We start from the raw sequence: 15653 nt of genomic DNA, 5'->3' as shown, positions 1-15653 counted from the left end.
TAAAAGAATAAATCACGGAAGGTAGTGCACTCATGGCTGACAAGAGAAATTAGGGATAGTATCAATTCCAAAGAAGAAGCATACAAATTAGCCAGAAAAAGTGGCTCACCTGAGGACTGGGAGAAATTCAGAGCCCAGCAGAGGAGGTCAAAGGGCTTAATTAGGAAGGGGAAAAATATTATGAGAGAAAACTGGCAGGGAACATAAAAACTGACTGTTAAAGCTTTTATAGATGTATGAAAAGAAAAAGATTGGTTGAGACAAATGTAGGTCCCCTACAGACAGAAACAGGTGAATTGATTATGGGGAGCAAGGACATGGCAGACCAATTGAATAACTACTTTGGTTCTGTCTTCACTAAGGAAGACATAAATAATCTTCTGGAAATAGTAGGGGACAGAGGGTCCAGTGAGATGGAGGAACTGAGGGAAATGCATGTTAGTAGGGAAGTGGTGTTAGGTAAAGTGAAGGGATTAAAGGCTGATAAATCCCCAGGGCCAGATGGTCTGCATCCCAGAGTGCTTAAGGAAATAGCCCAAGAAATAGTGGATGCATTAGTGATAATTTTTCAAAACTCTTTACATTCTGGACTAGTTCCTGAGGATTGGAGGGTGGCTAACGTAACCCCACTTTTTAAAAAAGGAGGGAGAGAGAAACCGGGGAATTATAGACCGGTCAGCCTGACATCGGTGGTGGGGAAACTGCTAGAGTCAGTTATCAAAGATGTGATAACAGCACATTTGGAAAGCGGTGAAATGATCGGACAAAGTCAGCATGGATTTGTGAAAGGAAAATCATGTCTGACGAATCTCATAGAATTTTTTGAGGATGTAACTAGTAGAGTGGATAGGGGAGAACCAGTGGATGTGGTATATTTGGATTTTCAGAAGGCTTTTGACAAGGTCCCACACAGGAGATTAGTGTGCAAACTTAAAGCACATGGTATTGGGGGTAAGGTATTGATGTGGATAGAGAATTGGTTGGCAGACAGGAAACAAAGAGTGAGAATAAACGGGACCTTTTCAGAATGGCAGGTAGTGACTAGTGGGGTACTGCAAGGCTCAGTGCTGGGACCCCAGTTGTTTACAATATGTATTAATGACTTAGATGAGGGAATTAAATGCAGCATCTCCAAGTTTGCGGATGACACGAAGCTGGGCGGCAGTGTTAACTGTGAGGAGGATGCTAAGAGGATACAGGGTGACTTGGATAGGTTGGGTGAGTGGGCAAATTCATGGCAGATGCAATTTAATGTGGATAAATGTGACGTTATCCACTTTGGTGGCAAAAACAGGAAAACAGATTATCATCTGAATGGTGGCCGATTAGGAAAAGTGGAGGTGCAACGAGAGCTGGGTGTCATTATACACCAGTCATTGAAAGTGGGCATGCAGGTACAGCAGGCGGTGAAAAAGGCGAATGGTATGCTGGCATTCATAGCAAGATGATTTGAGTACAGGAGCAGGGAGGTACTACTGCAGTTGTACAAGACCTTGGTGAGACCACACTTGGAGTATCGTGTGCAGTTTTGGTCCCCTAATCTGAGGAAAGACATCCTTGCCATAGAGGGAGTACAAAGAAGGTTCACCAGATTGATTCCTGGGATGGCAGGACTTTCATATGAAGAAAGACTGGATGAACTAGGCTTGTACTCGTTGGAATTTAGAAGATTGAGGGGGGATCTGATTGAAACGTATAAAATCCTAAAGGGATTGGACAGGCTAGATGCAGGAAGATTGTTCCCGATGTTGGGGAAGTCCAGAACGAGGGGTCACAGTTTGAGGATAAAGGGAAAGCCTTTTAGGACCGAGATGAGGAAAAACTTCTTCACACAGAGAGTGGTGAATCTGTGGAATTCTCTGCCACAGGAAACAGTTGAGGCCAGTTCATTGGCTATATTTAAGAGGGAGTTAGATATGGCCCTTGTGGCTAAAGGGATCAGGGGGTATGGCGAGAAGGCAGGTACAGGGTTCTGAGTTGGATGATCAGCCATGATCATACTGAGTGGCGGTGCAGGCTTGAAGGGCCGAATAGCCTACTCCTGCACCTATTTTCTGTTTCTAATTGTATTTTTATGTTACATTGACTGTTCCATTTATTATAAATTACTATGATTGCACATTCTCCATTTAGACAGATGTAACGTAAATATTTTTACTCACATATGTGAAGGATGTAAGAAATAAAGTCAATTCAATTCATTATTGTGCTGAGATGAGAATCGGATAAAATTTAAACAGTTCTTTATTTCTTATTATGGATTTGCATCCAGTGCATAGTACATCAGAGACCAATGTTGTCTTTACAATAAGATCCAAAATAACCTGAAACTCTAATTGAAACTGGACAGTTGGGATGACACATAAACGTCTCTTGAGTGACTGTCAGTTTGAAGTGCACACCATTCGTGGTTGTGTGAGAAGTCATTTATTTTACGTCACCACTTCCCGCCTCAGGTGTTACCACAGAAATCAGAGTTTCGTCAACGTTTTAGAAATTTGTGCCCCATCTTGCCTGTGATTGGTTCCTCATATGTGGTTCTAGTTGCCATTGTTTAGTCAGACACGCATCAGTATTTGTAATTCGTAGAGCGCCTCTGCTTCATCCGCTAAAAGCGGAGCTTTCCCGGTGGCCAAACATTTTAATTTCGATTCCCATTCTGACATCAGGGTGGAGGAGCAAACGCCTTGTATTCCGTCTAGGTAGCCTCCGTCCGGTTTTTAAAAAAAGGCGTTTCCCTCCCCATCCCCTCTTCTATTCCTCACTCTGGCCTCTTACCACTTCTCATCTTCCTATCACCTCCCCCTGGGTCCCCTCCTCTTTTTCCCTGTGGTCCACTCTCCTCTCCTATCAGATTCCTTTTATCTCCAGCCCTTTTCCTACCCTCCTGGTTTCTCCTATCATCTAGCTAGCCTCCTTCTCTCTCCCCCCGCCCCCCCCCACACTTTATTCTAGAGTCTTCCCCCTTCCTTTCCAGTGCCGAAGAACGGTCTCGGCCTGAAACGTCAACTGTTTATTCATTTCCATAGATGCTGTCTGACCTGCCGCGTGCCTCTCGCAGCTGTAGAATTTCCCATGTTTTTAATTTCCATTGGTTACTGTGGCTGGCATTTTATTTAAGGTCCATGAAGGCAAAGGACTGATTTGCTAATTAACTTGTTAATGGGCGGTATCGGTGACGATATTCTAAAAGTCTATTGGTTAATTTGAATGTCACTCAAAGTTTAGGTTAGTGATTGACGGGAAGGCATGTCAATCATTGGAGGCGCTGTTGCTGAGGGTGCGCGTGCTTAAAGATGGGAGCGGAGGATGACGTCGAAAGGTTGTGCGCGTTTTAGATAAATCTTAAATATTAAAACAATTGCTCACGCGATCCGGACTTAACGGCTGTCCAACTGCTGATGGATGTCTGGTAAGTGTGTTCATCTGCGGCTATATTGAAATAATTTTTCCCCGCCGATGGCGAGGTAGTCGACGGCAATGAGGGCGTATGATATCCGCTGTAGGTAGTAGGAAAAACCGCGGTCTAAAATGGGCCTACAAATAAAGTATTTTTTTCTCTGCAAAAGAAGTGGGGCGTGAAAATAAACTGGATGTTTAGTGAGAAGTCTGAATGCGAGCTTATAGAACGAAACCTTGGTTTACCAGGTATTTCGTTCTCTCAATTAAAATAGACAGGTATTCTGTATTTTCTGATGATAATTTAGCAGCTTAGTAGGCTTTTGTACCTTTTTCACCACCATCCCTTGCCACTTTTTAAAAAATGATTTTAGAGTTTTTCAGTTTTTCTCTACCCGTTTTATCTGTAAATGTATTGGTTGTATTGTTAAATACTTGGAGCAGCGTTTCCTCCATCCTTGCTCAAGAGCGGGGACTACTCTAAGCAAAACGTGATGTCTGGGGGTTTTAAAGATACCCAACATTGACGAATGTTGATGTCCTTACCCTTTGGTGCCATTTTAATAGATTTCCCTTTTGTGAAGTGGATAAATTTTTGGCGTAGTAAGCTGATTGATGCCATAAATTCAGTCTGAATAACTTGGATATATCCTCTATTAACATTCAGCACGAGAAACACCATTGTGGTTGGCCATGTGTTAATCTTCAGAATTTGTAACTGTAACTATCAAGCCTATAATTGCTGACTGTGTAGGGAATGTGTCTCAACAGTAGCTAATCTTGTTTTTTTTTCAAATAATTAAGTTTGTTTCAAAATGAATTGATTTATTCTAAAATCAAGTAGCTATTTATAAGTATTTGTTTGAATGTCAGATTATATTCTTTTGCTTCTTCCCTTGTTTGATGATATTTGTCTCCAATGCTTTTTGCTTTTGTAGTTTGACTGTTCTATATTTTATAATTTGACTTGTATTTTGAAAGCACAACACTACTTGCAGACGAGCTTATGGTTATACAGGAATACAAGTCATAATGTTATATGAACAGATGACTGCTTGTACAACTGAATAATTATCAGCAAGTTGGTGTGGATGACTTGTGGTTAAGATGACTGTTATGCAGTTTATACCCATGATGGCACTTGTGAGAAGGTTGCTGTAAATTTATTAGCTTATTAAAACATTTAACTGACTTTCCTTTCAGAGTATGCGGTCTGTTGCATCTGCAAAGCTACAGGAAGTTTTCATAACCTTGTATTATTTTTATTCCACTTCCCACACAATTATCCTTCCTGTGTGTTTTGGCTGATATTGTCAAGTGGCTTTTTTTAAAAACTTGGAGCCTTTCCCTTCGAATGCACCTCAACTATAACACCAGTTTTCTCACTCTGTGGGGATGTAAAGCCCCCACACATCTTTCTGTCAGTTACCCCACATCCTAACGTCTCTTGTAACAAACAATCATCTGCTGGAGGAACTCAGCAGGTTAAGTAGTATCTGTGTGGAGTGGGGGAGGAACTACAGACATTTTGGGTTGAAACCCTGCATCAAGAGCATAGTGGAGGATCCTCTGTTTCTCTCACCCCCACCCCCCTTGGCCAGCTGAATTCCTCTAGCAAATTGTTGCTCAATATTCCAACATTTGTAGTCTCTTGTGTCTCCTGTTTAAGCTCCTCTAACAAGATGCAGCTTTCCCCCTCTTCTGTTTTGCTGAACATTCCCACCTGTCTGTTATTCCTCCTTGAGAGTTTTAAAATACCCTTGGTTGTATTTGGAAGTGATGTTCTGCATTGTTACAATTTGATTTTCTCACCCCCCCCCCCAACCTTTCTGTAGTGCTTATTCTGGTTTAACACTCAGTGCCCCTCCTGTGTCTACCTGCATGGAGCCTATCTGTAGTTCCATCCTATCATTCCCTAAATGAGCCTAGGCATCAACAACAGGGATAACTCTTCTAGGTGTTGCAACATGCATGGCACATAACATAGTGGCTAGTGTAACACTTCACAACGTCAGAGATCAGAATTCAATTCCCGCTGCTGTCTGTAAGGAGCTAGTACATTCTCCCAGTGACCACGTATGTTTTCTCCAGGAGCTTTGGTTTTCTCCCACGGTCCAAAGATGTACGGGTTAGAGTTGTGAGCCTGCCATGTTGGCACCGGAAGCATGGTGACATTTGTGGACTGTCCCATCACCTCCTCGGACAATATTGGTCATTGATGCAAATGATGCATTTCTCTGTATCTTTCAATGTACATGTGACATAAAGCTAATCTTCATAAATCTGCATCTTTTATTGCTTCCAGAGCTGCTCTGATCCATCCTTGGCCTCTTCCTCATTTACTTGCTATCTGTTTGGATCATCTCTCGTGTAAAATGCAGAGATCATCCATCTCCACCTCTTTATCCCCTGACTAACTTTGGGCTGTCAGAGTACCTATTGGACATCAATGTTTGATTCGTTCACCACTTCCTCCTGCTTGATGTCATCTTTGCCTTCTGTCACACTGCTAGTTTGCTACTGACTCCATCCGCACTTCTGGAAATTCTAGGGGCAGTTAGTCCATTCCTAATCTAGGCATGCCAAAAGCTGAGTCTTAAAACTTTGTACCCTGCATCACAAGGGTCACTTCCATCTGCAGTGACACCTGATGCTGACTACCATTTATATTTGCTTTTTGTGGGTTTATAAAAATTATTTCTTGCCATGCCTCCCACCCCTCCCAGTTTTGCATCCCTGTTCAGGACTTAACGAAGACTGACTTGGCAGAATCGTCCTACTGTGACATTGGTGTTTGTTTAATTAAAGTTCTTATTCTTGTGTTGTTTTCTCTTTTGTGCATGTACTTTTCTGCTAGTGACATAATTGGATACACCAGAAAACTGTATGGAGGTAATATACATTGAAGATAAAGAACATTGTGGGCATGCTATGGTAGTGTCGGAATGTGGAGCAACACTTGTGAATTTGGCTCCTAAGAACTCTACCCTAAGACATACAGTTGCAAGAAAAAGTTTGTTAACCCTTTGCAATTGCCAGGTTTTCTGCATTAATTACTCATAAAATGTGGGCTCATCTTCATCTCAGTCACATTAATAGACAAACACAATCTGCCTTAACTAATAATATACAAACAAATGTACTTATCAGTCTTTATTGAACAGATTGTTTAATCATTCACAGTCTAGGCTGGAAAAAGCATGTGAACCCTTGTGCAATAACTAGTAAAATCTCCTTTAGCAGCAATAACCTCTATCAAACATTTCTTGTAGCTGCTGATCAGACTTGCACAATGGCAAGGGAGAATTTTAGACCACTCCTCCATACAAAACTGTTTCAGTTCATCAATATTCCTGGGATACTTTGCATGAACGGCCCTCTTCAGGTCGTGCCACAGCAACTTAATGGGGTTAACGTCTGGACTCTGACGTGGCCATTACAAAACACAAATTTTCTTCTTTTTAAACCATTCTGTTGTTGATTTACTCTTGTGTTTCGGATCATTGTCTTGTTGCAATATCCAACTTCTATAAGCTTCAGGTGACAGACTGCTACCCTGACATTCTTCTGTAAAATATCTTGATCCAATTTTGAATTCAATGCTCCCTCAATGCAAGCTGTCCAGAGCTTGAGGCAGTAAAGCAGCCCCAAATCACGATGCTCCTTTCACCATACATGCATTTGGGATAAGGTTTTGGTGTGGTGTGCAATGCCCATTTTCCTCCAAACATAGCGGTGTGTATTTCTGCCAAAAAGTTCAACTTTTGTCTCACCTGTTCACAGAACATTGTTCCAGAAGAACTGTGAAACATTCAGGTGGTCCTTTGCAAACTTGAGACTTGCAGCAATGTTTGTTTTAGAGAGCAGTGGTTTCCTCCATGGTGTCCTTTCATGAACACTATTCTTGTTCAGTGTGTTTCTTATAGTGGACACATGAACAGAGACTTTAGTAAGTTCTAGAGATTTCTGCAGGTCTTTTGCTGTTACCCTGGAGTTCTTTTTCACCTCCTTCAGCATTCCACGTTGTGCTTTTGCTGTGATCTTTGCAGGATGCCCACCCCGAGGGAGAGTAGCAACAGTACTGAGTTTCCTCCATTTGTAGCCAATTTCACTTACTGTGGACTGATGAACACTCGGGTCTTTAGTAATGCTTTTCCAGCTTCATGCATCTCTACAATTCTAAGGTCCTCTGAGAGTTGTTTTGATGGAGGCATGGTGCACATAAACAGATCTTTCTTGAGAAGAGCAGGCTCTGTCAGTAACCTGACTGTGTTTTTCATAGGGCAGGGCACCTCGACAACCCACACCTCCAATCTCATTTCACTGATTGGAACACCCGACTCCAAATAGCTTTTGTAGAAGGCATTACCCCAGAGGTTCACATACTTTTTTGAACCTAGACTGTGATTGTTTAAATGGAGTACTCAGTATTGATGAGAATTACAGTTGTTCATGTGTTATTAGTTTAGGCAGATTGTTTTTGTCTATTATTGACTGAAATGAAGATCAGACCACATTTTATGAGTAATTAATGCAGAAAACCAGGTAATTGCAAAGAGTTAACAATTTTTTTCTTGCAACTGTAAGGTGTTTAATTTTTAGTAGGCTGTAACTAAAAACAGTACATCAAGCTGGAGGAGTGCTAAATGAAGGGCTATTGTATATAGATTTTGTTTGGTTCAACTGTTCTGTTTTGGTGTTTATGCTCCATGCCATCACTATCTCCCATAGTTCTTCCATGTTTATCCAGCTTTCCTTAAAAATACCTTTGTTTTCCTCAGCCACTCCCTGTTGGAGAAAATTTCACATTCTGGCTTGTCTCTGGGGAAATAAATTTCCATGGATTTCTTTATCTGAATCTTGTGGCTCTTTTAAGATTACAGAATGGTTTAATCCAGTGTAGACAGAAACTTTGCAATCTTGTCTTCACTGAGTTAAGCCATTTTGTAATCTTAAGAGCTTCATGAGGTGTTCTGATTTGTTTTGGAGCAATGAACACCATTGTGCAAATCTTTTTTGTTGGCTGCAATTTCTTGGTTTTGGTATCTTTTGAAGGTTTAAAGCTCTTATGTGTGAGCTATCGATGTCAGGAGGTTAGAATTTAAATATTTCATTTACTCTGTTTAGAGATTCTTTAATGCATAGTTTTTCAAAAAAAAACTAGCTCTAGGCAAATTACTGTTTCCATTGAGAAAAATAAGCATTGTATTGGCATTCACAAGCTGCTGTCCTTTGCATTCTGGTTTTATCATTGGAGTTTGTAGTAAAATTTGTTTAGCACAAAACCATTTTTCTTTTGGTTGAAGTAATTTGGCTGAATTTTTTTTTACCACCTGTTTGGCAGAATATTAATTCTGTGGTTTGATTTGTAGATATATGTATTTGTTATTGAGGGGGGCTTATAGTGGAGTATAAACACCAGAACAGACCAGCTGAGCCAAACAAAAGTACCCTTCCGGGAATGGAAACGTTTAAATCCACAGCGCCAGCCCTTTTTTCCAGTTCTACACTCTTTTCCCCCCCCTCCCCCACCCGTGACTCAAGTTATGTGTGTATCTCTTGCATTAACAACTGTGCCATCAACTGCTTGGATCTTGCATACTGTTCCTTCTCTAAATCTCTCTGGCACTCTGCCTGTTCAAGACCCTTGTTTTTTTTTCAAAAAGACCCTGCTTTTGCCAGTGCACCGTCTTGTCCCCTCCTCTGAATTGCTCTTAAGATGTTTTCGAGTTACCTGATTTGCATTAAGCTTTCATCTCGCTCTTGGATTGATGTTGGTTTCAATCTGCTTTCTGATTTTTTTTCTGAATTTAAATCAGTAGAAATGAAGGAAGGAAAAAGGAAGTAAACAAGGACATATGTGGCAGACCCATCAGGATTTGGGCAACAAGATTAATTCAGAGCTGATATTGAATGGTAAATGTTTTTTTGTGAAACTGGGAATACTGCACAAAATTTTGCTTGTTGATGGAAAGCACCAGCTTGATGGATGTAATTGACCGGTGACTAAACCAAGCTGGGCTGCAGCTCTCTGATCTGACCTGTGATCAGCTTCAGACCACACACCTGCACTGTCACCAGATTGCCTGCTTTTTACTTCTGTAGCATCATCTGACTCCAGGACTCCTTCAGCTTGTCTGCTGCTGAAATTCCAACTATATTTAGATCTTAATTATCCAATGCACTTCGGCTAGCTAACCTTGTTCTACCCTTTGTAACCTCCTTCAGATCTCTAAGAACCCATGCTTTAGCTCACACTAAGTAAGATTTTGAATGGAGTTGCTTACTTAAGGTAGAGGATGGAGGCTGAAGGGAAATTAAATCAAGGAGTATAAAATTATAGAAAAGGTAAATGGGAAAGACTTGTTTGATCAATAACCAAGGAGTGTAGATTTGAGATAAACCATTTTTCATCCAGTGCTGGTGGGAAATTGTAGGTAGAAAACCACATAGTATTTTTTTAAAATAGTACCTGGATGAGAGCTTCATGTTATAGCTGATGGGATGTAGGTTCAAGTGAGATCCACTTAGATTGGATATTTTATTTTGGCTGGGGGGTGGGGAGCTGGTGAGAGAACAACTGACCTGAACACACATGACCAAATTTCTATAATTTCACCCTGAGATGATGGCTGAGGAGAGTTGAGGGGGTGTGGAAATAATGCAGAGGATTGAAAATGATGACTTTGATCTTCCAGGTGTTTGAACTGTTGCCAGTATAGTGAAGAAATTGAGAGGTGCTGATGAGATTAGAGCACAGTGTAATCAGGTTCAGATAGGTTCTGATGTGCTTTTATTTGATTAGTTCTGTTAGGCAAAATAGATATGAGAGGTGGGTAGCATAAATAACCTGAGACTGGTGAAGAATTGCAGCATGACCAACACATTGAACAAAGGCTAGTTATAAAGGGTGAAGAGATTTTTGTAATCACTCCACAGGGTGTCATTTGTAGCTGATTTGGTCTGAAGCAGTTTCAAAACTAGAAGTGAAGGCATTGAGATGAGGGAAATATGATTTCCCACAGATTTTGGAGAGGAGTTGGAGTGTGGATAGACAAATGGCTTCTGTACAAGGTGCATTGACATGCTTTGTAAAGAATGGGAGAAGTTGGTGCTTGCGAGAGGGAACAGTTTAGTGAGAATGTGGTTACAGAAGCAGAAGGTTGTTCTTGTGAGTAAGATGTACTTAGAGTGCAGGGCCTTGGTTAGTGGGATGAGGGCAAGCAGCCAGGATAGTGAATTCTAATTATTGAGGATAAGGGTATTAAATGTTATGAATGTGATTATTTCGAAATGCTGCAATAATTCCTCATCAGGTGGGAACTGGTGTTTGCTTGGGCAGGGCCGGCTATTTCAAAAGGTAAATAAACTTGAGTCAGTGGTGAATAATACAATGAAGTGGTAATGATGGTGCCAATAAGGGGCGGCTCATTGCATGCATGTCTGGGGATCATCAGATATTCCCATTCAAGATTACTATAGCTGAAATCCAGTCACAGCCATGGGTACTTCAGTAAACAGCATTGTTTTAAGACGTTTTTTTAAAAAATATACCAATACTTAAAATTCAACTGATCCCCGACTGCAGACTCAGGTCACAAGTGCAGTTCTCCCTTTAAGAAAAAGGAAGTGAGGAAAGTACTGCATCTGGGCTGCAAGTAAGATTGAATTGCAGAGGCTTTAGGACCGCCGCGCCCCCCCCCCCCCCCCCACTCTCAACTGTCCTTCTGGGGAATGTACAGTCTCTGGAAAATTGAAAACCTCAGTAGCAAGATTGCTGTACCAGAGAGATGTCGGGAAATGTGTCCTTCGTTACACGGAAACATGGTTTACCCTTGCCATTTTGGATGCAGTGCTGAAGCCCAATGGCTTTGCCATTCTCTGCAAAGACAAATCATCTCAGTCTTTGAAAAGTAGAGTATGCTTTGATTAACTCATTGTGGTGCACAGACATAGCAGTTTAGTCTCAGTCCTGTTCACCCAACCTGGAACTGGCAGTCAAATGTCATCCATTTTATCTGCTGAGGGAGCTTTCTGCCATCATCCTGGTAGAGGTGTACATTGCATCTCAGGCCAATGTCAGGCAGACATTGGAGGAGCTAGGCTTGTAATCAACAGGTGCAAAACAGCGCACCTTGAAGCCTTCCCTATCAATGCGGGGGATTTTAACCAGGCTAGCTTGAAGAAGTCTCTGAACAACTACCACCAACATATTGCCTATGAAACCGGAGGAGCCAACTCACTTGACACACTGTTACACTACCATCAAGAACACTTGCCATACCATCCCACAACCACACTTTGCGAAGATCATCTGGCTGTACTTGTGCTCCTACTATGTAGGCAGAGACTAAAGACTGCAGCACCAGTGGTGACAACCAAGTAGGTATGGTCAAGGGAGTCGGAGGAGCACTTACAGAACTGTTTTGAATCAGTGAACTGGATAATATCCAGGGATTCATCTTTGAATTTGAATAAATATGCTACAGTTGTCACTGGCTTCAGCAAAACCTGTGTGGATGAGTGTGTGCCTTTGAGAACATACTGGATGTACCCACACCAAAAGCCATGGATGAATCAGGAGATTCATAATCTGCTGAGGGCTATATCTGTGGCATTCAAGACTAGTGATCAAGAACTACAGTACTGTGCAAATATCTTAGAGCAAAGTGTGATGCGAATGGCGAGGGTGGAGTGCCATGGGAGAGGTGGCAAAGGAGGAGTACGGGGGTGGGGGCACGAGGTGGTGACGCAGTTGCAGGCAACCCCAGCCCTGAGACACCAGGCAAGGTCGTTTGATTCAAACAATTGGTTTATTGATCATTACAGAATGTCTTTCTAGTGCCTCTCCTCTTCCCTTCCCCTTTTCCCAACCTTGATTCCCCTCTCCCTGCCCCCTTCCCACTCGCAGTCCACAACAAAGACCCATATCGGAATCAGATTTATCATCGCTCAAATGTTTTGAAATTTGTTTTTGTTTTGTGACAGCAATACAGTACAATATATAAAACTACAGTACTGTGCAAAAGTACTGCTTTGTCACCCTAATTCTGTGAATCTTGTAGAAAATGGATTCCCAGAGAGAAATTACAGCACGTATTTTACCATACTTCTGTTACGAATCCATCTGATTGTCTGGTCAATGACAAGATAAAGTTTATAGTTGAAACCTCCAATCCTCTGAGTCTCAAAGTTTGGGTGTGGTTGACAAAGGTGTAGAGCATGGTAGCAGGTGGCACCTTTGGGATTCTTGGAAATGTTAAGTACTGTCAGAAAAGGTAAAGGATAGTGCACTGGATTCTTTTGTTTGAGAGGGGAATGATACGTTTTCAGTAAAACTGGAAATGAATGTTGCTGACCTTATTTAGTTTTGGGACATTGTCCATTGTGTATCTTGCAGATGTGGATAGAGCACTTGAAGGGATAGTGTTCCAATGTGAAGTGCCTCAAGGAGATGTGGCTCACAGGAATAATGAGATAAAGTAATGTTATAGCTTTTATTAACATATTTAAAAGTAACCGTTTCCCTCAAATTAAAGTAAGCTTTCAGCTGTGGAAATGCATCGGGATTTGAACATATAGGTTTACAGTGTTGGTTTGAGGCCATCACTTTTGGTTGGCTCTTCTTAGGAAACTAAAAGTTCCAATTTTATATGAAAGGAATGACACAAAAACTAGAAAAAATCAGAAATAAAACAGAAAACGCTGAATACACTGAGCGGGTCAGGCTGCATCTGTGGAAGAAAGTGTTAATGTATCAGGTCAAAAACTATCCAGCTGAGTGTTTCCAGCATTTTGATTTCATTTCATGGGAAGATTTGTTTTAAATTATAAAATCAAACAAGCAGGATAGCATTTTCATTGTTGGAAGGCTAGTGAGCTAGGGGTAAGAGGGAGGTTTTTATTTGATTGAAAAAGTTGCCATATTGCAGGAACCACAAGTAGGAGGAAGGAGATTAGATTAGCCTTGACACATATTGCTGTTGCTGTTTGGACTAATGTAAAACATACTCTTTCCTGAGCCAAGGAGCGCTCTGTCTCTCACTCTTGTTCTGAGTAGGTTTGCATAGAGGTGGGCTGGTAAGACCATAGCTTGCATGTTCAATCCATCAATGGCCTGACCCCGTATTTGGAGCAGAGTGTAGCAAGACAAGGATGATGATTCACTAAGGCTTTTTATGGAGCTTTCCATCTTAATTTTTGAAACAAGCTCAGGAAATATTGCACAATATCTTTATGAACTGAGGAGAAAAAAGAAAGTGTAGAATTGTAATGACTTATACACATTACTAAAATTTTGATTCTTTGACAATGTTGCTGCCTTTGGTACTTTTTTATTTACTGCCTCAGTCCAATTATTATGTCCACAGCTCTTAGAAAAGGTAGGGATTGAGTGGGGTAGGATGTACTTTGTCCAATTCCAGATTCTTCCCTCAATCTTCTGAGAACGCTGCATGCTTTCTGTAGTTTCTTATTTTTCACTTGTGTTAATCATGTCTGCTATTTAGATCTTTGTATTTAATGTTCTGCTTTCTGGAATAAAGACTAAAGATGTAATTTTTTAATGTGTTGCTTCGATACTAGGCAAAATATTCACATTTTTGCTAGCTGCTATCTATCTTGTCTTAAAGTCAATCATTATGATAAACTGCTTTTAGTGTCACAAAGCACAATAGAAAATCATGATTTTTATGTCAGAGGAATAACTGTGGATAAAGTCAAAGTACTTGTCAAGTCGCTTTTTATTGTCATTTTGACCATAAGCTGCTGGTACAGTACACAGGAAAAATGAAACAACGTTCCTCCAGGACCATGGTGCTGCATGAAACAACACAAAACCACACTAGACTAAGTGAGACAGCACAAGGCTACACTAGACTACGTAAAACAACATAAAAACTGCACTAGACTACAGACCTACACAGGACTACAGAAAGTGCACAAAACAATGCAGGCAGTACAATAAATAATAAGACAATAGGCACAGTAGAGGACAAATTACAATATAATAATAAATGATGTAGATGTCAGTCTAGACTCTGAGTATTAAGGAGTCTGATGGCTTGGGGGGAGAAAAACTGTTGCACAGTCTGGTCGTGAGAGCCCAAATGCTTTGATGCCTTTTGCCAGATGGCAGGAGGGAGAAGAGTTTGTATGAGGGGTGCGTGGGGTCCTTCACGGTGCTGTTGGCTTTACGGGTTCAGCGTGTGGTGTAAATATCTGTAATGGGGGGGAAAAGAGACCCTGATGATCTTCTCAGCTGTCCGCACTATCCACTGCAGGGTCTTGCAATCCAAGATGGTGCAATTTCCGAACCAGGCAGTGATGCAGCTGCTCAGGATGCTCTCCATACAACTTCTGTAGAATGTGGTGAGGATGGGGGGTGGGAGATGGACTTTTCTGAACCTTCTCAGAAAGTAGACACTGCTGGGCTTTCTTGGCTATGGAGCTGGTGTTGAGGGACCAGGTGAGATTCTCCGCCAGATGAACACCAAGACATTTGGTGCTCTTAATGATTTCAATGGAGGAGTCATCAGTGTACAGCGAGAGTGGTCACTCCATGCTCTCCTGAAGTCAACAACCATATCTTTTGTTTTGTTCACATTCAGAGACAGGTTGTTGGCTCTGCACCAGTCTGTTAACCGCTGCACCTTCTCTCTGTATGCTGACTCATTGTTCTTGCTGATGAGACCCACCATGGCCGTGTCATCGGTGAACTTGATGTGATTTTGTGATGCTGTTGGTGTTTGTTCTCTTAGTGCCAGTTAGCTTACACACTGGGTGGGAGAAAAATGAAATGGAGGGGAATTTTCTTGCAGCCGTCACTGTTAAAGGGAGACTTAAAAGTTTTAAATTTATTTCGAGTGGCTCAATGTTGCAAGGGGTTTGAATAAACTATACAAACTGTTTGGTGACCTATAGGATGCAGATTTGAAATATTTGGCAAATTAACCAGGGAGAAGTATTCTTATATAGTGAATACTTTCTGAAAGGGCAGTGGAAGCAGGTTCAAAAGGAGCTTTGTGGAGAATGATTGAGAGTAAATACATGTCTGTGTGATAGGAGGGATTACTAATTGGAAGTATTTTCTAAAGCAGTGCATAGAATGATAGCCAACTTTGCTGCAAGATTTTGTGATTTGCCCAAATAGTCAATTGTAGAGGTGTGCTGAAATCTTTTGAACTAGTCTTGGTGCAGTTGATGCTTGTCTCATTCCAGTGACTGAGCGCAAAAGCTCCAGGCTGACTGATGCT

General features: G+C 41.3%; 1 protein-coding gene across 6 annotated transcripts in view; it reads left to right on the top strand.

Annotated features, from left to right (window-relative positions):
- Window positions 1–15653, top strand: part of rnf41 (ring finger protein 41) — a 50543-nt gene that overhangs the window by 10502 nt on the left and 24388 nt on the right. Inside the window, exons 1-2 of one of the 6 annotated variants that reach the window (XM_072249829.1) lie at window positions 2915–3412; window positions 9222–9315. The exons of 1 other annotated variant lie outside the window; for it this stretch is intronic. The gene's annotated coding sequence lies outside the window, so the exon portion shown is untranslated. Of the gene's footprint in view, window positions 1–2914; window positions 3413–9218; window positions 9316–15653 lie in introns of those variants that run through there. 4 more of the 6 variants (XM_072249827.1, XM_072249828.1, XM_072249832.1 and 1 more) reach the window with 4 other exon arrangements.

The sequence above is a fragment of the Mobula birostris genome, chromosome X (assembly GCF_030028105.1).
Source record: "Mobula birostris isolate sMobBir1 chromosome X, sMobBir1.hap1, whole genome shotgun sequence".
Classification (NCBI taxonomy): Eukaryota; Metazoa; Chordata; class Chondrichthyes; order Myliobatiformes; family Myliobatidae; genus Mobula; species Mobula birostris.
Note: the sequence above shows the minus strand (reverse complement) of the source record. Positions and strands in the feature narration are given on the sequence as shown.